At 45.2% G+C, this 22375-nt stretch overlaps 1 long non-coding RNA gene across 1 annotated transcript in view; it reads right to left on the minus strand.

Moving 5' to 3' along the window:
- LOC130358403 (uncharacterized) overlaps positions 1–22375 on the minus strand; it is a 69539-nt gene that overhangs the window by 41765 nt on the left and 5399 nt on the right. The window lies entirely within an intron of this gene.

Raw genomic sequence — 22375 nt, forward strand, 5'->3', positions numbered from 1 at the left:
AATCCTGAGGAGAATTGTTGAAAGGCGCCTGTAACCCAAAGGTTCGATCCTTTGGCAATTGGCCGTGTCGGTCCATCATCAAGAAAAAGGGCGTATACCCCGTAGAGCAGTGAACAGTGTTGTTGTAGATTTCCAGAAGTTCTGGCAGCAGCTGTGGCCACTCTTCGTGCTTCGAGATCGAGGCTGCTCTGAGCATCTGGATGAACACTTGATTGATCCTCTCACAGATTCCCTTGGGGATGGTAGGCTGTTGTCCTGAGCTTCTTGCAATCATGCAGCCGGCAAAGTTCCTGGAACAACTGGGCTTCAAAGGCGGTTCCCGATCCGTGAGGACCGACTCGGGACACCCCAACGGTTGGATCCAATGCCGATAGAAGAGTTGAGCAGCAGTCTTGGCGGTAAGATCCTTGACGGGGACCACGACCACCAACTTGGAGTAATGATCCACCATTGTTAGGGCATGACAATAGCCAGATCGAGTGGGGGCCAGCTTCACATGGTCCAATGCAACAATTTGCTTCGGTCTTTCTGTACAGATGGGATGCAAAGGGGCTCTTGCGTCCTTCCGGGGGTTCTTTATCACAATGCACATGGAGCACTCGGCACACCATTTCTCGATGTCTCCCCGCATCCCAATCCAGTAGAATCTCCTTCTGACTTTGATCTCCGTCTTATGTACCCCGAAGTGTCCAGATTGGTCATGATAAGCATTCAGAACCATGGCTGCATCCCTCCTGGAGACCACAATCTTGTGTATGCGGTCTCCGGAGACTGGGTCCAGGGAATTTCAGTAGACCAACCTCTTGTGCAGGAACAGGCGGTTTCTCTGCCGCCACAGCCGCTTCAATTCGAAGTCTCTATGGGCCTTGCGCACCCGAGGCACTTTCTTGTGGAGGCAATAGTCGAGGAGGTCCCCGAAAACTCTGCTCTCATCCTGAAGTGTCTTCCAGGTAGACAGATCTTCAGAGACCTTCAGAGACGCTGTTCAAGAGCTCCCAACTTAGCGGTGTTCAAATGGGCCAAGGGGTTGTTATCAGTGTAGACCGTGAAGGGAGTAGCAGCCAGATAATCTTTAAACTTCTCAGTAATAGCCCAAACCAGGGCCAGGAGTTCCAGCTTGAAGGAGCTGTAGTTAGCATCATTCTTCTCAGCACCTCGAAGATGCCGGCTGGCATATGCAATCACCCTCTCCTTGCCATCTTGTACTTGAGATAAGACCGCCCCCAGACCTTCAAAGCTAGCGTCTGTGTATAAACGGAACGGCAGGCTGTAATCAGGATACGCCAATATGGGGGGTTACGTGAGGAGATACTTCAGGGCTCGAAAGGCATCTTCTTGTTCTTCGGCCCACTGGATGGGAAGCCTCCCATTATAATTATCCCGGGCAGTCCCTCTCAGTAATTCGGTCAAGGGTCCGGCAATTTGAGCAAAATGAGGGATGAAATGCCGGTAATATCCAGCAAACCCCAGGAAACTTCCGACGTCTCGCACCGTCCTGGGTGTAGGCCATTCTTTCACAGCACTCACTTTGTCTGGATCAGGCTGGACCCCTTGAGCACTGACGACATGTCCTAAGTAGTGCACTTGAGGCTTTAGCAAGTGACCTTTGGAAGGTTTAACCTTGAGTCCATGTCAGATGAGAACTTGGAAAACTTCTTTCAGGTGATCCAGGTGTGATACGTTCGAGAGTAGACTATGACGTCATCTAGATACAACAAAACACTCTGGAAGTTAAGGTGCCCTAAGCATCGCTCCATTAGGGTTTGTAAAGTAGCTGGTGCGTTGCACAGTCCAAAGGGCATACTTTTGAACTTGAAGAGACCCATGGGGGTCACAAATGCAGTCTTCTCTCTGTCCTCCTCTGCCATTGGCACCTGCCAGTAGCCGCTCGTCAGATCCAGTGTGGAAAAGTAGGCGGCAGACCCCAACGCAGTCAAGGATTCTTCAATGCGTGGGAGAGGATAGGCATCCTTATGAGTTATGTTGTTTAGCTTCCGGTAGTCTACGCAAAAGCGGATGGTGCCACCTTTCTTTTTCACCAAGACCAAAGGTGCAGCCCACAGACTCTGGCTTTCTTGGAAGACATCGGCCTCTTTCATCTCCACCAGCATTTTCTTTATGGTCTGATACATCCCAGGAGCCAAAGGGCGATGTCTCTCTTTAATAGGTGGATTGTCTCCAGTGAGAATCCTATGTTTGATCATGGCGGTCCTGCCAAAGTCTGTGGGAAATTTGCTGAAAGCTTCTTGATGTTTCTTAGCCACCTGGATGACTCCTTCCACCTGTTCCTTGGGGGTATCTTCGTCTCCTATCTGCAGCTGGTTCCACCAAGGTTCCGCAGGGCTCTGATCAGGTCCAGGTTGGACCACCTGTGACTTCGAGACTACATCCCTGACATCTAGATGGTGTAAAGTAGCCACTGGGGTGTACTTGGGTAATTGGACAGGAACTTGAGAGAGATTGATAAGCCTCACCGGGACCTTCCCATTCCGTACGGTTACCAGGCTTCTGGCAGCTCTCACCAAGGGACAATCTTCCAGCAGAAGGGGCTCCAAGAGCGCTTGGTAATCTTGATTTTTCACCCCGGGTCGGGAACGGCACCAAATAACTGTCTCTGTCTGTGGCTGTAGCCTAATGGCTCGGATATCTTGAGTCCTTACTCGACAGATTTCTCCATGATGATTTACGAACTTCTGTTCTGCTTGGAGGGTTTTGAGGTGGTGTTGGGCAGCTCGCCGGCCTGGGGGTGACAAGTGAGGGAGAGATGCATGCAGTGCACAGACAATATCATCAAAACAGTGCCTCATAATATTCATGCCTAAAATGAAATCGGCTGCTCCCTCATCTCTAACATTTGTGACGATCACCCCTTGCCTTCCTAACACCACCTGCACCGTGGGCTCCCAGTAACCATGTCTGGGTACTGGTTTCCCGTTCCCTGCAATTACTCTGAAGTCCGCTTCCTGAGGGTCACACAACCTTTCTGGGTCCCAGTACTTATAGAAAAACCCCTGTAGGATAGTGGATACCTGAGACCCCGTATCTATCAGAGCTTGTAATCGGACACCTTCAATCATCACCTGTACATAAGGGCAAGCAGCAACATACATAGACAGTCCTTTCTTATTGCTGGTTGATTCTGGACTTTCGATCTCTACTATTGGGGTGCGGTCCTCGACCCCAGGGGACGCCCGTTTAAAGCCCAGCATTGGCTCTTCCAGTGTCCATTCTTGTTACAATAACGACAAACGGGTCTTTGGCTCCCAGGTGGTCTCACAGGAGGAACACTAGGTGGAGTGACAGGGCGAGGGTCAGCCTTCTTAGGTGGTGGTGTTGCAGATCTGGAAGGGTTTGGCCGTACTGCCATCTCTTTAAAGGCCTTGGCTAACTATTCAATGTCCTGTTTAATGTCTTGTAAGTCAGTTGTCCAAATACTAGGAGAAGGTGTTGGTGGGGCAGATTCAGAAGGGACAGGCGGTTGGGGCGAAGGACCCTGAGAGTCTGTAGCAGGAACACTAATTTCTTCTGTCTGAGGTCCCGACTCTTATTTTCACCGCGAGTCTCTTAAAGGCTGGGAATGCCATGTCGGGATTCTGCACGGCCAGCATCCTAAGTTGGGCATTGTCCCATTTGTTTAGTGCTCCTTCTATAAAACGGTCCATCAGAACTCGATTGCCCTGATCAGGCGTGATGCTGTCCAACTTCTGTACCGCCTCTAATGCGCTCTGTAAAGCCACTGCATATGCTCGGAGGGTCTCACCTGGCTTCTGGCGTCGTTCATAAAGTCGGAGGCGTACCTCTGAGGGGGAGTGAGATTCAAACACTTGAAAAAGTCCTTCAAAAATCTGTCCCACTGTGGCCTTATCAGCCACTGGCCATGTGCGAAGTTCTTCCAAGGCGGGCCCCTGGAGTTGTCCCAGAAGCAGTTGTATCTGTTGATGAGGGGGAAGTGCATAAAATGCAAAGAGGCTGTAGAATTTTTCTTTAAAGTCTCTTAGTGTAAAAGGATCACCATTGTAGGTGGGAAGCACAGGATTCCCCAAGAAGACAGGTGCAGCAACTGGGGCTCCCAACACATAGGGAGAGACTGAGGGTGGACTGGTTGGGTCCTGTTCCGCCGGTGTTGGAGGTCTTGCCGGCATCACAGACAGGGCGTGCCCTTGGGAGGTCGAGAGTGTTGGCGAGGGCGGCAACATTCTTCTAGCTGCGGGTGGAGACCGCGTTCGCTGGGCCGCTGGAGCCTCGCCCTCTTGCTGTTCAGGTGGTTTAATCTGAAACTTGAGAGCATAGATTTCAAACTTGAGAGCGGTGACCTGAAACTCAACAGCCTTTAATTGGAACTTGAATGTGTTGATCGGCAGCTGAAGCGATTCTATGCAGGACTTCAATTCGGTAATCTGATGTTTCAGAGTTCCGTACTGTTCCAGTTCTTCACAGCTTCTAGCCTGTTGGTGCACTCTGCGCCTTTTCCCACGCTGGGCTGTCTCTCTTTGTTGGTTTCTGGCCCTAGGCTCAGACAAAATGGCCACCGCAGCACCGAGGTCTTCGGTGGGCGGGGTCTCTGGATCACGTGCTTCGGGATGTCCCGCGCTGACTTGTAGCCCCGCAGTACTGTTCGCCTCCCCCCTTACTTTACATGCGCACTTCCTCCACACAGCACCGTGCGCGCAACCCCTTACTCCGGAGTATAAGTCACAGTACATTAATAAAGTTCACTTCTTAGGGGGGAGTACACTTTCACTAGTGGCAATGGTAGGCACACACCCGAATCCTGTTTGTGTAACGCCAAAAAGGCTTTGTGGTAGCCCTTGGGGGGTGTATGGTAGTGGTGGTAGGGTATAGGTATAGAAGGGGTCCATTTTAACCCTAGAGTTCATGACGCCAGGCTGAGGGCTGGTATGCTGAATCAATGTTCCGGCCTATCGCCGCCCTTCCCAGTAACGATAGGTGCATAAAATAACTGACGGTCCACAAAGAGATTTGAACTTGAACTTGGATAACTTCACGACAGCGTCACGACAAGAAGGGATTAATAGTGTTGCTCGCGAATATTCGCAATTCGAATATTATTCGCGAATATCGCATATTCGCGAATTCGCGAATTTCGCGAATATAGCGCTATATATTCGTAATTACGAATATTCGTTTTTTTTTTTTTTGTTTTTTTTTTCTTCACAGTACACATCACAGTGATCATCCCTCTCTGCTTCCAGCTTGTGTGGTGTAAAGAAGGCTGTAATACTACTGTGTGAGACTGACGTGCGAAAATTCGCATATACAAAAATGCGCATATGCGAAACTTAGCATATGCTAATTTTCGCATATGCGAATTTACGCGCGTGTTAATTTTGTATATGCCAATATTCACATATGGTAATTTTCGCATGCGCGAAATATGCGCATACGCGAAAATAAGCGAGAATATGCGAATATTCGCGAATATATGACGAATATTCGTCCATATATTCGCGAATATTCGCGAATTCGAATATGGCCTATGCCGCTCAACACTAGGGATTAATACCATCTACCCCTGGGGCCATAACATCTTCCCCCTTACACCTCACATCACACCCCATGGCACCAGATATATTTTTGTATATACTATGTTATTATTTTATTTATATATTTTTTTATCTAGTGGGCAATTTGCAAGGGCCCTGCGATCTCTCACTCTTTAATAGAAAGGTATTATTATATTGTATTATATTTTATATATCAATTATTTTAAAAATAAATTGCACTTGTTATTTCCTATAACTTAGAGGACTGCATAATCAGTTTATGTAGATTTTTTTTCTTTTGGGTGTTGGATTTCATTGCAGACACCTCAGTTATAGGAAGATTAAGAGAGCTGCACCCTATCTTTGCTTATTTCATGTGTGTATTTGTGATAAAGTGAAAAAGCTTGGTGACTATCCTTTATTTTTCAGGGGACTGTAGGCACTGTACACATGGTTCTAAGAACAATAGGAACTGTTTGAAATGTAATAATATTAATATCATCAACAACAACATCATCAACAACAACAACAGCCACAACAACAATAACACCCAAAAGCAACAACAACCAAAGGATAGGGGATAAAATGTCTGATCACGGGGTTCCCGCCACTGGGGACCCTCACGATCCCTGCTACACCCAGTGTTCGTTTAGAACATCAGATGCAGCTCCAGAGGCTCTTGACATCATGGCTGCTCCCCGCTCGTAACATCACGGCCACTCCCCCTTAATGCAAGTCTATGGGACTTGCATTGAGGGGCATGGCTGTGACGTCACGAGCAGGGCATGACCATCGCGAGCCTCCGCCCTGCATCGCCAGTCATCCGTGCATGGGATGTCTGGGGTGCCGCAGCCAAGATCCACTGCTGGGGACCCCCACGATCAGACATTTTATCCCCTATCCTTTGGATAGGGGATAAGATGTCTAGTAGCAGAGTACGCCTTTAAGGACACAGACAATTAAATGTTAGCATTTTCCATTTTTGCTCTTCATTTTCTAAGAACCATAACTCTTTTATTTTTCCATCCATATCCAGATCCATTTGAGGGCTTGTTTTTTGCACGACCAATTGTTCTTTGTAAAAACATGACTCATTTTACCATAAAATGTACAACAAAACCAAAACAAAATATCATTTGGAGGGTTTCGTTTCACGCTGTACAATTTATGGTATGGCTTTACTGCCTTGTTTTCTTTATTCTGTGGGTCAATACATTTAAAATGATACCCATGTTACATGCTTTATTATTATTGTACTGCTTTTTAATTTTAAGTATGTTTAAAATTGTCCTTTTTGGACCCTCTATAACTATATATTTTTCTGTATATGGGGCTGAATGAGGGCTATTTTTTTTGCGCTGTGATCTCTAGTATTCATCTGTACCATTTTTTTTGGATGGAACTTTTTGATCTTTTTTTTATTCATGTTCTTTCTGACATATGATGTGACAAAAAAACAGCAATTCTGATGATTCCATTTACGCTCTTCACCGTGTAGGAGAATAACCATATTTTAATAGATTGGACTTTTGCCATAGCTGGGGCCACGCTTGGTGGGAAACACTGGAGTACAGACTTGCATAAACAGGAGCCTATAGTCTGCTGATACATATAACAACTGCAGTAAACCTAACATCCCGTACAACACTGCATTAGGAGCAGTAATACCCTAAAATGTGTGTATCCAGCCAAAAGGGCAGCACCAATCCTGGCAATATATAGGAGTCATCATTCACGTAATGAGTTCACCCTAGGTCCTGGCTTCTACGGGTCCGGGAGTTCTTAGGCAATGTTGATGACTCTATAATGATATGGCCTCAGAGATAGATCTGATGTTCCTTTCTTGCTCCTAATCTACCTTATGTTCCTCAGGAATTATGTCGGGGCTCTTTTAGGATGTAGCTCAATGTATTCTGCAGACACATGAGCCGTACATAGTATCTATAATCAAGTTATTTGTATTAGACGTTTTACCTAAACTGCTCCCAGGCAAATTGCTTTTTCCCTCCTTGGCAATTCTAATACATCCATAATTCAGACACAGTGCTAGCTGCAGGCACTACGGTAATACATGACGTTAACTACATTTTAACAACGTCAAGACAACACGTATTATGAATATCACTGTCATCTTGGAACCTTGTTTTGGAACCGGTGGTGTAGATGAGTTCTTGTTTTAATTTAGTCACTCCCTCAGTAGATGAAAATAAGTCATCTTCTGGCTAAGTAACATAGTAACATAATAACATAGTTTGTAAGGTTGAAAAAAGACAAGAGTCCATCAAGTCCAACCTAAAGCCTTACTGTGTTTATCCAGAGGAAGGCAACCCCCCCCCCCCATGAGGCTGATGCCAATTGCCCCATGACAGAGGAAAAATTCCTTCCCAGACCCAATGTGGCATCAGAATAAATCCTTGGAATTATTTGAAATATTCCTTGAAAATAAAAAATATTTATGAAAAAAAAAAAATAGGACTGATCTGTTATACCAGGCAGGGCTCCCTACGATGAGTTGTGCAAAACAAAAGCAAAAACCACAACCGGTTTAACCCATTAGGGCCTCAGCCCATTTTCACCTTAAGGACGCAGACTTTTTTTTGCAATTCTGACCACTGTCACTTTAAGCATTAATAACTCTGGGATGCTTTTACCTTTTATTCTGATTCCGAGAATGTTTTTTCATGACATATTCTACTTTAACATAGTGGTAAATTTTCGTCATTACTCGCATCCTTTCTTGGTGAAAATTCCCAAAATTTCATGAACATTTAGAAAATTTTGCATTATTCTAACTTTGAAACTCTCTGCTTGTAAGGAAAATGGATATTCCAAATAAATTATATATTGTTTAACAAATACAATATATCTACTGTATGTTGGCATCATAGAGTTGACATGTTTTTACTATTTGAAGACATTAGAGGGCTTCAAAGTATAGCAGCAATTTTCAAAATGTTCAAGAAAAATTCTAAATCTGAATTTTTCAGGGGCCAGTTAAGTTTGAAGTGGATTTGAGGGGCCTTTCTGTGAGAAATCCCCCCTAAATGACCCCATTATAGAAACTGCACCCCTCAAAGTATTCAAAATGACATTCAGAAAGTTGTTTTTAACCCTTTAGGTATTTCACAGGAATAGCAGCAAAGTGGAGGATAAAAATCAAAATCTGCATTTTTTACACTAACATGCTCTGCGGGCTCAAAACATGGCTCAAGAGGGAAAGAGCAACTGTGGGATTTTGGAGTCATGGCTGTCATGGTTTTTGGGGCCATGTTGCATTTAAGAAACCCCCATGGTGCCAGAACAGCAAAAATAAAAATAAAAACACATGGCACACTATTTGCGAAACCACACCCCTCAAGGAACGTAACAAGGGGAATAGTGAGCCTTAACATCTCACAGGTGTTTGGATGAGAAAATGAAAAATTTGATTTTTAACACAAAAATGATGGTGTTACTCATGTTTTAATAGGAGAAAATGGACCCCAAAATTTGATGCCCAATTTCTCCTGATTAAGGAAATGCCCCATATGTGGACGTAAAGTGCTCTGCTGGCGCACTACAGGTCTGGGAACAGAAGGAGCGCCATTGGACTTTTGGAGAGATAAATTTGCTGGAATTGAAGTCGGGAACCATGTGCATTTACAAACCTCCCATGGAGCCAAAACAGCAGAAATCCCCCACATGTGACACTATTTTGGAAACTAGACCCCTCCAGGAACGTAACAAGGGTTACAGTGAGTACTTACACTTCACAGATTTTTTGAATGGAGATATGGAGGAGAATACACCGCCCAGATGAATGCAGTCACATGATCGGGTTGCTAGCATGTGACCGTGACATCAGCCACGTCAAAAGCTTTAACCCCTTAAGGACCGGAGGTTTTTCCGTTTTTGCATTTTCGTTTTTTGCTCCTTGCCTTTAAAAAATCATAACTCTTTCAAATTTACACCTAAAAATCCATATGATGGCTTATTTTTTGCGCCACCAATTCTACTTTGTAATGACATCAGTCATTTTGCCCAAAAATCTATGGTGAAGCGGGAAAAAAAATCATTGTGCGACAAAATTGAAAAAAAACCCGCTGTTTTGTAATTTTGGGGGCTTCCGTTTCTACGTAGTACATTTTTCGGTAAAAATGACACCTGATATGTATTCTGTAGGTCCATACGATTAAAATGATCCCCTACTTATATAGATTTGATTTTGTCGGACTTCTGGAAAAAATCATAACTACATGCAGGAAAATTTATACGATTAAAATTGTCATCTTCTGACCCCTATAACTTTTTTATTTTTCCGTGTATGGGGCGGTATGAGGGCTCATTTTTTGCGCCATGATCTGAAGTTTTTAACGGTACCATTTTTGCATTGATAGGACTTATTGATCAAATTGATTTATTGATTAAATGATATAAAAAGTGACCAAAAATGCACTATTTTGGACTTTGGAATTTTTTTGCGCGCACGCCATTGACCGAGCGGTTTAATTAATGATATATTTTTATAATTCGGACATTTCCGCACGCGGTGATACCACATATGTTTATTTTTATTTTTATTTACACTGTGGTTTTTTTTTTATTGGAAAAGGGGGGTGATTCAAACTTTTAATAGGGGAGGAGTTAAATGATCTTTATTCACTTTTTTTTTTCACTTTTTTTTTGCAGTGTTATAGGTCCCATAGGGACCTATAACACTGCACACACTGATCTTCTATGTTGATCACTGGTTTCTCATAAGAAACCAGTGATCAACGATTCTGCCGCATGACTGCTCATGCCTGGATCTCAGGCACTGAGCAGTCATTCGGCGATCGGACAGCGAGGAGGCAGGTAGGGGCCCTCCCGCTGTCCTGTCAGCTGTTCGGGATGCCGCGATTTCACCGCGGCTATCCCGAACAGCCCACTGAGCTAGCCGGCATGCTTTCGGTTTCACTTTAGACGCGGCGTTCAACTTTGAACGCCGCGTCTAAAGGGTTAATAGCGCGCGGCACAGCGATCAATGCCGCGCGCTATTAGCCACGGGTCCCGGCCGTTGTTAGAGGCCGGGCCCGAACCGCTATGACGCGGGGCCACGCCGTGGCCCCGCGTTATAGATCGGGAGTGGACACATGACGTTCCAGTACGTCATGTGTCCTTAAGGGGTTAAACAAGGAGGGTGATGGGCAACAGCAGACCTATGGGACCACATGATCGGAACCCGATCATCTGACCGCATAGAGGCGTCTGCAAGGGCACTGTGTTGGAATAACCACCGGCATTCACTGAGGACGGCGGCTAGTGACGCCATGTACCCAGGCGAATACATACATTTAGGTGTGTTAGGTTATACATTTAGTATGTTGGGCCCGGATCAAGCAGCTAAAGGTGCTGCAGACCCGCGGACGTCTACAGATGGTACGCCACAAAAAAAAATATAAATATTTTTAACTCCTAAGAAACTATCCCTGCCTAACTAAAGCTGTCCCTGCAATCTAATGTGCCAAGGGGCACAGAAAGGATGCCATGTGGCACTTTTATCACTGTGAGGGGGGAGAAGCCGCACGGGGCTCCTTCCTGTACACCACCAGAACACATATTGGTGGTGAGCAGAGCACAGCAACGAGCTCCTCCTCTCATTCCCCCTCCCCATACTGCTGTGATTGGTGCCGTCACTACAACCGCCCAATTACAGCTGTCCTGGGGGGTGGCAACACTGCGACCTCCCAGTTCAGTACAGAGGGTGATTGGTGGTGTATATTATACCACTGGTCACCCTCCTATTCCGGGTCATGACCGGAATTGACACAGTTCGCCAGTCTGAATTGACAGCGATGTGCCAGGATGCCTGCTGAATGATTTCAGCAGGTATCCCGGTGCGATCCCCGCTCGGCGAGCAGCAGGGAACGGAATTGCCGCAGAATGCCGGTCTGAATTGACCGGCGATTTGCGGTGATCGCCGATATGGGGTGGTCTCAGGACTTTTTTTTTTCACAGTACCAAGGCACAATATGCTTGGTGGTTACAACTCTCATACGGGGCATGTTGGTTGTCATTCATTTAAAGTACTACTGTTTCTTAAACATTCCACTATACTCTCTAACAGTTTTTACAATCCATCTAGTATAACTAGACATAAGCAAATCAATTTGTTTAGAATCTTTTTACTCTGAATTTGCCCAAAATTTGGAAATGTTCAAGCATATTGAGTACAGGAGCAAGGAATTCTGTCAAAGGTGGAAGTGCCTGCTCCAGTACACTGATAATAATAATTCTTTATTTATAAACCCCACACAGATTCTGCAGCGCTGTACACTCAGATGGGTCCCTTTCTTGCAATCTAAATTCACCTTTTAATCTGTTCTGAATTGTGGGAGGAAACCGGAGTACCCGGAGGAAACCCACGCAAACATGGGAAGAACATATAAACTATCAAGGCTGTACTGACCATGCAGCTGTTATAGTGCCCTAGGAGGGAGGGGACCCATTCTGATTGGTTCCACTTCTTTTAAATTGTTTTAAAAAATTGTGCTGAACTCCTCTCTCCATAAAAATTAATTGTCAGCAAATTATTGGCAGCCAACCAATGGGTCATGAAAAGCAACGGGAAATAAAATAAACAGCAGACCTTTCTGTCCTGGGGGCAAAATCAGACACCATTATAGGAAGCACATTTGGATATTTTATGTGGCCACCTTTCCTCTTTGTAGGTCACTGCCAAATTTGAATAAAATGCAATGGCAGATTTAGTAAAATCTTCAAAAACTAATTTCAGGAGGTTTGCTCATTGGACTACCCATTCCAGCCTCTATAGCTTACCTATCATTCCTTCAGTGAACAAGTCCACAACAGTTCGCCATCATTTTTCAATGGACAAGAGGAATGGGGCAGTTGCACCAATTTTTGTAACAAATCTTCTCCAATGGCATCATGTATTCATTTCAGTGTAGTATATTATGTCTTCTTACACAATGATGTTCACATCATCATCTATTGAAGGTGATTATTTTTAAATGTAATTAAAACAAGGTGATGCATACTAAAGATGTAGACCATGTGCTACCATGGGATCCTTGACGAGAAATGGTCCAGGCCTGGTAGGTCCCATACCTTTTGCAGTAGTTTGCCAAGTTTACATGGAACAGGTGTGGCAGGAAAAACAAAAACTAAGACCTTCTGTCCTGGATAGCAAAACCCCAAACCTTATGGAGGGGCCAATTTGGATCTTAGCCCTTCATCGCTACTGCTTAAAAAAATAAAGGCCAAAGAACAATTAGAAAAATCTATTTTTGTTTTTATATTATGGATATTACTCAGAGGTGATAGCCACTTTCCCTGTCTACTTAGGTATCCGCTCAAAGCATTGGATCTACAGCAGGGCTGCAGCCCCTGTACTGAGTAAGCATGAAGGCATAAAACGGTCCAAAACAATAAACAACACTGTACGGAGGTCAGGGAAACAGCTCAGGACACAAAGGGTTAACAAAATCACAAACCAGGGAGCACAATACAGCAAACTGGAAAAAATAAAGCAACAAAGCAATGTCAGACAGGCTGGATCAAACCAGGATAGCTCGCCGTACCGATATGGAAGACAGGAGAATGACAAGAGCTAGTGCAGATATAAACAAACACAAGCAATGAATGGCAGGCTGACTATACACAGTAAATGGCTTATTTTCATAAAATAGGGATGTGGACACAGAGAACAGATGTAATAGGCTCTAAGTCCAAGCCTCCTGATAAGACCAGGCATTACCACAGCTATGCATTATGCCTCAGCTAAACACCAAGAAACGTATCACTTTGGCCAAAACCAAGTTGAGTCATTACAAGTGAAGGTCGGATATCCCTCTGATGGAAAAAATTATTTAATTGAACATTTCACGTCAATCTATGAATGAGTAGAAAAAGTTGAACTTCATTTTGAGAGATCTATCCCAGAATGTCACACACCAAGAGTAATGATGATGAGCCTGAGGAAGCCGATGATGATAAAACATCAACCAAAAATAAGATGTAATTGCCAAACCCAAATTAGCATGCCTAAAAAGAAGAGTTATTTCAAAGATTGTAAAATATGGCAATAATGCTGATTTACAGTTGTATACTTCACAAAAATTTCCCCATGGTAACCTTACTTTGCCCTAACATTTTATTATGATATATCACATAATTTCAGATTGTTTGTGCTATTAATAACAAATTAATTTTTCAGGGTAAAGAAAATTTTCAGAGGATGTAAATTTCTTCTCATAGCGGGAGCCAGGCGGATCATGGATAATAATTGGAGAATGATGCCTCGGGGGTTTGTATGTCTCATACTGTTCCCACAATGATATTTAATTTTAAGGCGGCAAACACGAGGAAAGCACGTTACATGGGGACTTCATATGGTCACTAGTGATGAGCAGCAGGGGCCATATTCAAATTCGCAATATTTGATATATTGAATATATGGATGAATATTCGTCCTTTGTTTGCGAAATTCGCATATTTGCTATGTTCGTTCTCTTTTTCCATACGAAAATTCGTAATGTAATTTGCATAGTGCGCATGCGCAATTATATCTTTCACCTAAAAGAAGGGAGGGATCAGTTTCCAGTCTGGAAGTGCCGATATTCGCATAAATATTTTCATAAATATTCGCATATGTAACGGAACTGGATGTGGATCCTCTACTTGTGTGGCTGATTGTTACGCCGAGCGCTCCGGGTCCCTTCTCCCCCCTGGAGCGCTCGCGGCGTTTTCCTCTCTGCAGCGCCCCGGTCAGACCCGCTGACCGGGAGCGCTGCACTGACACTGCCGGCGGGGATGCGATTCGCATAGCGGGACGCGCCCGCTCGCGAATCGCACCCCAAGCTACTCACCTGTCCCGGTCCCCGGCTGTCACGTCCTGGCACGCGCGACTCCACTCTCTAGGGCGTGCGCGCGCCAGCTCTCTAAGATTTAAAGGGCCAGTGCACCACTGATTGGTGCCTGGCCCAATCACTGTAATTAGCTTCCATCTGCTCCTTGCTCATATAACCTCACTTCCCCTTCCCAGCATTGCCGGATCTTGTTGCCCTTGTGCCTAGAGAAAGTGTTTCCTGTGTTTGCAATACCAGTGTTTCCAGACCTTCTGCTATCACCATTGACTACGAACCTTGCCACCTGCCCTGACCTTCTTCTACGTCTGACCTCGCCTCTGTCTAGTCCTTCTGTCCCACACCTTCTCAGCAGTCAGCGAGGTTGAGTCGTTGCCGGTGGATACGACCTGGTTGCTACCGCCGCAGCAAGACCATCCCGCTTTGCGGCGGGCTCTGGTTAATACCAGTAGCAACCTAGAACCGGTCCACTGGTACGGTAAACGACAATCCCTCGCTGACACAGAGGATCCACATCCAGCCTGCCGAATCCTAACACTGATGACTCGGACCGTATCGGGGAGCAGAGACTAAGGTGCCGCTGGTCTTCAACAGAGCCCGCCGCAAGGCAGGATGGGCTTGCTGCGACAGGCAACACCCAGGTTGCTACCCCCGACACGGCTCGACCACACAGGTAACTGGGCAAGGTGAGGTACCAAAGGAGGAGGCTGTAGGTTAGTCAACATAGCAGAAGGTCAAGGCAGACGGCAAAGGTTCGTAGTCAAAAAACGTAGCAGGAAGGTCTGGATACGTGGGTATGGCAAAACAGGCAATAGGGAACACTTTCTCTCAGGCAATAGGCACTGAAGATCCTGCAGGGGGGGTTGGGAGGTGCAACAACTTATAATGTGCTGTCAGGTCGTTTACTAATTATGGGCATACTGGCCCTTTAAATTTCAAAGCTCCGGTGCGCACGCGCCCTAAGGGACGGGGATGCACGCGCCGGAGCTGAGAGAGTGAGAGAGCTGCAGGAGCGGGATGAGGTGAGTGACGGGCTGGGATTCACATGTGGGCGCGTCCCACGATGGGAATCCGGCACCAACAGCGGTCGGGGACACTGCACTCACAGCCGATGCTTGTGGCCAGAGCGCAGTGTGTAACAGCATAAATATTTGCCTACATTTTGCAAAAAAGAAAACGAATATTCATTATTACCAATATTTATCACTATATTCTAAATATTCGCTAAATCGCCAAGTGCCGATATTCGCGGTAAATATTAGCATTTTGAATATTCACGCTCAACACTAATGGTCTTAAAGCCTTCTTGAAGGAGAGAGGGTGAACAGGAGGCCAAAAAGACATTGGTTAATAATCTAATTAAATGTCATTCAAAATAGCAATACAGCTATGACTCACATGATAAAGATATCGCCTTGTGATTAATTGAAGCTAAACTTTATTATAATCCATAACTAAGACAATCATTTCCTATATACAGTATTTCTGTGTTCTGGGGGGGCAAGGCTGGGGATAGCCCTCTATGACTCCCATTGTAAGAACCCAGAGGGGTTAATCTGCTCTGAGGTCTTTTGTTATTCTGGTTACTGTGGATACGCCCTGTTCTCTGGATGGTCAGCTGACCTTGTTGGCTTTTCACCTGCTTAGCTCCCTATTTAAACCCTCAGTATTCATCCAGGCCTTGTCTGCGAAAGAGCTCATACTCCTAGCTAGCGTTTTTTAGTATCTTGAACTTCTGGCATATTTGACCCATTGGCTTCGCTCTCTGACTCCTCTCCTGTTTATGCGATTTGGAGTTTCTATTATCTATTGGTACTGACTTGGCATGTTGACTGTGACTTATTGTGTTTTTTTGTTTAGTTATTATTTCTGTTAGTGTGTGTGATTCCATACAGTGTCCCGACCTCTGTCTGTATTGTAAGTTTATTTTGTTGACGTTCTACTCCCTGCACTTATTCAGGCAGGGACTTTCACCGTGGTTGTGGACCCGTCACCTAGGCCGGGTACGTAAGTAGGCAGGGCAAGTGGGAGCAGGTGAGTTTAGGGGTTCACTCTTCCCTGCCCATATGTCACACCCATATACCCTAGTAGGGCATATAGACAAAAGGTATCTTGGTGAGAAAACCCCTTTAAAGTTTGGTCTTGACTGCAGTTTAGTCTAATTCAGTGGTCTCAAACTGTGGCCCTCTAGATGTTTGGGTTTCACAGCTGCCAGGCCCACCAAACTTGGTGACTGAAAAATCAATTCACCAGAAAAAGATTGGTTAGGCTTTGTTTACACTTCAGGAATGTCTCTGTGAGGAAAGGAAAATCTCTGTGAGGACATTCTGTAGATTGTGAGTGCCGGAAATTCAGAAGTGTGAATGGGAGTGTGGAATCCCATAGAAGTCTATGGGCTTTAATTTGAGGCGGAATTCCGCAAGCGGAAATTCTGCCACGTGAATAGACCCTTAGAGTAAATCATGCCTTAATGAAAACTTTTAGAAGACCTTAGAAAATGTATTGGATATATGAAGATGGAAAAGTATTCATTGCTAAAGACCTCGGTCTACATAAGTCCACAGTTAGTCAAATTATCTACAGATGAAAAAAATGATGGACTGTAATTCATACAGAAATCCAAGTAATGCCAAAGAGTTCACCTATGTTTTCTTTAACCTGTATGTAACTTTATGACATGGATGAAATAAGAATATAAGGCTAGACCATGGGCAAACTTAAAGTGGTACTCCGGTGGAAAACATTTTTTTTTTATTAACTGGTGCCAGAAAGTTAAACAGATTTCTAAATTACTTCTGTTTAAAACTCTTAATCCTACCAGTACTTATCAACTGCTGTATGCTCCAGAGGAAGTTGTGTAGTTCTTTTCTGTCTGACCACAGTGCTCTCTGCTGACACCCCTGACTGTCTCAGAAACTGTCCAGAGCAGGAGAGGTTTGCTATGGGGATTTTCTCCTGCTCTGTACAGTTCCTCACATGGACAGAGGTGTCAGCAGAGAGCACTGTGGTCAGACTGGAAAGAACTACACAACTTCCTCTGGAGCATACAGCAGCTGATAAGTACTGGAAGAATTAAGATTTTTATACAGAAGTAATTAACAAATCTGTATGACTTTCTGGCACCAGTTGATATACAAAAAAAATTGTTTTCTACCGGAGTGCACCTTTAATGTGGCTAGAATCAAACACAACATTTAGGTCAATATGTCTTTGTGTTGTCAGATGTGATTTTTTTGCCCATTTTTGTTTCCTAAAAACACAGTCTAATGTCTGCTGATAGTAGCATAATATCAGGTTATTTTTTTAGATCTAGTTCAGTTTTTCAAAAAAGGCAGAACACTCGGAGTGTAGCATGTATTTTCCCACATACTTAAATTTTTCAAGATTTTACATTACAGAAAAAAATAAAAAATAACACACAAAAAATTCAAAATTAAAAAATTTGGTTATTTTTACATGGCAGAATTTCTGCACGGAATTCTGCACGGAATTCATAGTCAATTCCCTTCAATGGAATTCCTACAGCAGAAATTCTGTTGTGTAAATGGGATAGCGGAATCCTATTGAAGTGTATTGGCTATAAATTCATGCAGAATTCAATGCAGAAATTGTGCAGTGTGAACACGTCCTTAACCCCTTAAGGACACATGACGCTCTCATACGTCTCCATTTCCGAGTCCTTAAGGACACATGACGTATGAGAACGTGACGTGTTTTACCAGCCCCCCGCAACCATCTGGAGCGGAGCTGGCGCCCGATGCCTGCTGAAATGGTTCAGCAGGCATCGGGGCATATCGCCCAGGGGGGTCATGATGACCCCCCATGTCGGCGATGGCCGCAGATCGCTGGACAATTCAGTCCAGCGATCTGCAGCGGATTCCGGGTCAATCGGGTCTCCAGTGACCCGGTGACCCGGAATTATTGGCTGATCGGGGCCGCCAGAGACCGGCCGACCAATCAGGGCGCCTGCTGCGGGTGTCACTCCCGCAACCCGCTCCGCCCCTCTTCCGGAGGACGTGAGCGGGTGCAGGACGTGCACCCCGGGTGCTGGGGACCCCGATCCCCGGCGTCCCTGTTGGGATCGGGGCCCCAGGAGCAGCGGCGACGACGAGGGACTGACCTGATGCGGCTGGATCGTTGGAGGTGAGTGACAGCCTACTGCTGTTGCTTAGCAACAGCTCCCAGCATGCAAAAAGGGCATGCTGGGAGCTGTAGTTATGCAACAGCAGGAGGCAGACCACCACAACTCCCAGCATTCCCTTATGGGCATGCTGGGACTTGTAGTTTTGCAACAGCTGGAGGCACATTCTTTCTATGGAAACGTGTACCTTCAGCTGTTGTATAACTACAACTCCCAGCTTGCACAATCAGCTAAAGTGCATGCTGGGAGTTGTAGTGGTGCATCTGGTGGTTGCATAACTACAACTCCCAGCATGCCCGTTGGCTGTCTGACTGCTGAGAGTTGTAGTTTTGCAACAGCTGAAGGCACACTGAGTTAAGTAGCAAATCAGTGTGTCTCCAGCTGTTGCATAACTACAAGACCCAGCATGCCCTGTCCGTACATGCTGGGGGTTGTCGCTTTTGCAACAGGTGAAGGCACACTGGTTGCAAAACACTGAGTTTGTTACCAAACTCGGTGTTTCACAACCAGTGTGCCTCCAGCTGTTGAGAAACTACAACTCCCAGCATGCACTGATAGACCGTACATGCTGGGAGTTGTAGTTTTGCAACAGCTGGATGCCCCCCCCCCAATGTGAATGTACAGGGTACACTCACATGGGCGGAGGATTACAGTAAGTATTCGGCTGCAAGTTTGAGGTGCGGCAAATTTTCTGCCGCAGCTCAAACTGCCAGCGAGAAACTACTGTGAACCCCCGCCCGTGTGACTGTACCCTAAAAACACTACACTACACTAACACACAATAAAATAAAAAGTAAAAAAAACACTGCGTATACACATTTGTTTGAAGGACTTATAAGGGATTACATACAGGAATACATAGGGGATAATTGTATTATAAGTGATAGCCAGCATGGGTTTACTAAGGATAGAAGTTGTCAAACCAATCTAATTTGCTTTTATGAAGAGGTGAGTAGAAGCCTTGACAGAGGAATGGCTGTGGATATAGTGTTTCTGGATTTTGCTAAAGCGTTTGATACTGTCCCTCATAGACGTCTGACAGGTAAGTTAAGGTCTTTGGGTTTGGAAACTGGATTGAACACTGGCTCATGGATCGTACCCAGAGAGTGGTGGTCAATGATTCGTACTCTGATTGGTCCCCGGTTATTAGTGGTGTACCCCAAGGTTCAGTACTGGGACCGCTGTTGTTTAATTTATTTATCAATGATATAGAGGATGGCATTAACAGCTCTGTTTCTATCTTTGCAGATGACACCAAGCTTTGTAGCACAGTACAGTCTATAGAGGATGTGTATAGGTTACAAGATGACTTGGATAGACTAAGTGTCTGGGCATCCACTTGGCAAATGAGGTTCAATGTGGATAAATGTAAAGTTATGCATCTGGGTACTAATAACCTGCATGCATCGTATGTCTTAGGGGAGATTAAACTGGCAGAGTCACTGGTAGAGAAGGATCTGGGTGTACTTGTAGATCACAGACTACAGAATAGCATGCAATGTCAGGCTGCTGCTTCCAAAGCCGGCAGGATATTGTCATGTATAAAAAGAGGCATGGACTCAAGGGACAGGGACATAATACTCCCCCTTTATAAAGCATTGGTACGGCCTCACCTGGAATATGCTGTTCAGTTTTGGGCACCAGTCCATAAAAGAGACACTGCGGAGCTGGAAAGGGTGCAGAGACGCGCGACTAAACTAATATGGGGCATGGAACATCTTAGCTATGAGGAGCGATTAAAGGAGTTACAATTGTTTAGTCTTGAGAAGAGACGTTTAAGGGGGGATATGATAAACGTATATAAGTATATTAATGGCCCATACAAAAAATATGGAGAAAAACTGTTCCAGGTTAAACCCCCCCAAAGGACGAGGGGGCACTCCTTCCGTCTGGAGAAGAAAAAGTTTAGTCTCAAGGGGCGACACGCCTTCTTTACCGTGAGGACTGTGAATTTATGGAACGGTCTACCTCAGGAACTGGTCACAGCAGGAACAATTAACAGCTTTAAAACAGGATTAGATACATTCCTGGAACAAAATAAGATTAATGCTTATGAAGAAATATAAAATCTCATCCCTTCCCCAATATTGCGCCACACCCCTACCCCTTAATTCCCTGGTTGAACTTGATGGACATATGTCTTTTTTCGACCGTACTAACTATGTAACTATGTAACCCCTACACAGCCCCCCTCCCCTCCCCAATAAAAATGAAAAACGTCTGGTACGCCACTGTTTCCAAAACGGAGCCTCCAGCGATTGCAAAACTACAACTCCAAGCATGCACTGATAGACCGTACATGCTTGGAGTTGTAGTTTTGCAACAGCTGGATGTCCCCCCCCCCGTCCCCCCCCCCCCCAATGTGAACGTACAGGGTACACTCACATGGGCGGAGGATTACAGTAAATATCCGGCTGCAAGTTTGAGGTGCGGCAAATTTTCTGCCGCAGCTCAAACTGCCAGCGAGAAACTACTGTGAACCCCCGCCCGTGCGACTGTACCCTAAAAACACTACACTACACTAACACACAATAAAATAAAAAGTAAAAAAACACTGCGTATACACATACCCCTACACAGCCCCCCTCCCCTCCCCTATAAAAATGAAAAACGTCTGGTACGCCACTGTTTCCAAAACGGAGTCTCCAGCGATTGCAAAACTACAACTCCAAGCATGCACTGATAGACCGTACATGCTGGGAGTTGTAGTTTTGCAACAGCTGGATGTCCCCCCCCCCCCGTCCCCGTCCCCCAATGTGAACGTACAGGGTACACTCACATGGGCGGAGGATTACAGTAAATATCCGGCTGCAAGTTTGAGGTGCGGCAAATTTTCTGCCGCAGCTCAAACTGCCAGCGAGAAACTACTGTGAACCCCCGCCCGTGCGACTGTACCCTAAAAACACTACACTACACTAACACACAATAAAATAAAAAGTAAAAAAACACTGCGTATACACATACCCCTACACAGCCCCCCTCCCCTCCCCAATAAAAATGAAAAACGTCTGGTACGCCACTGTTTCCAAAACGGAGCCTCCAGCGATTGCAAAACTCCAACTCCAAGCATGCACTGATAGACCGTACATGCTGGGAGTTGTAGTTTTGCAACAGCTGGATGTCCCCCCCCCCCCCGTCCCCGTCCCCCAATGTGAACGTACAGGGTACACTCACATGGGCGGAGGATTACAGTAAGTATCCGGCTGCAAGTTTGAGCTGCGTCAAATTTTCTGCTGCAGCTCAAACTGCCAGCGAGAAACTACTGTGAACCCCCGCCCGTGTGACTGTACCCTAAAAACACTACACTAACACAAAATAAAATAAAAAGTAAAAAACACTACATATACACATACCCCTATACAACCCCCCTCCCCAATAAAAATGAAAAATGTCTGGTACGCCACTGTTTCCAAAACGGAGCCTCCAGCTGTTGCAAAACAACTACTCCCAGTATTGCCAGATAGCCGTTGACTGTCTAGGCATGCTGGGAGTTTTACAACAGCTGGAGGCACCCTGTTTGGGAATCACTGGCGTAGAATACCCCTATGCAAGTCCCTAATTTAGGCCTCAAATGCGCGTGGCGCTCTCACTTTGGAGCCCTGTCGTATTTCAAGGCAACAGTTTAGGGCCACATATGGGGTATCGCCGTACTCTGGAGAAATTGCCCAACAAATTTTGGGGGGTATTTTCTGCTATTACCCTTTTTAAAAAAGTAAAATTTTTGGGAAAACAAGCATTTTAGGTAAAAAAAACATATATTTTTTTACATATGCAAAAGTCGTGAAACACCTGTAGGGTATTAAGGTTCAAATTACCACTTGTTACGTTCCCCGAGGGGTCTAGTTTCCAAAATGGTATGCCATGTGTTTTTTTTTTGCTGTTCT

Source organism: Hyla sarda, chromosome 2 (assembly GCF_029499605.1).
Source record: "Hyla sarda isolate aHylSar1 chromosome 2, aHylSar1.hap1, whole genome shotgun sequence".
Taxonomy (NCBI): Eukaryota; Metazoa; Chordata; class Amphibia; order Anura; family Hylidae; genus Hyla; species Hyla sarda.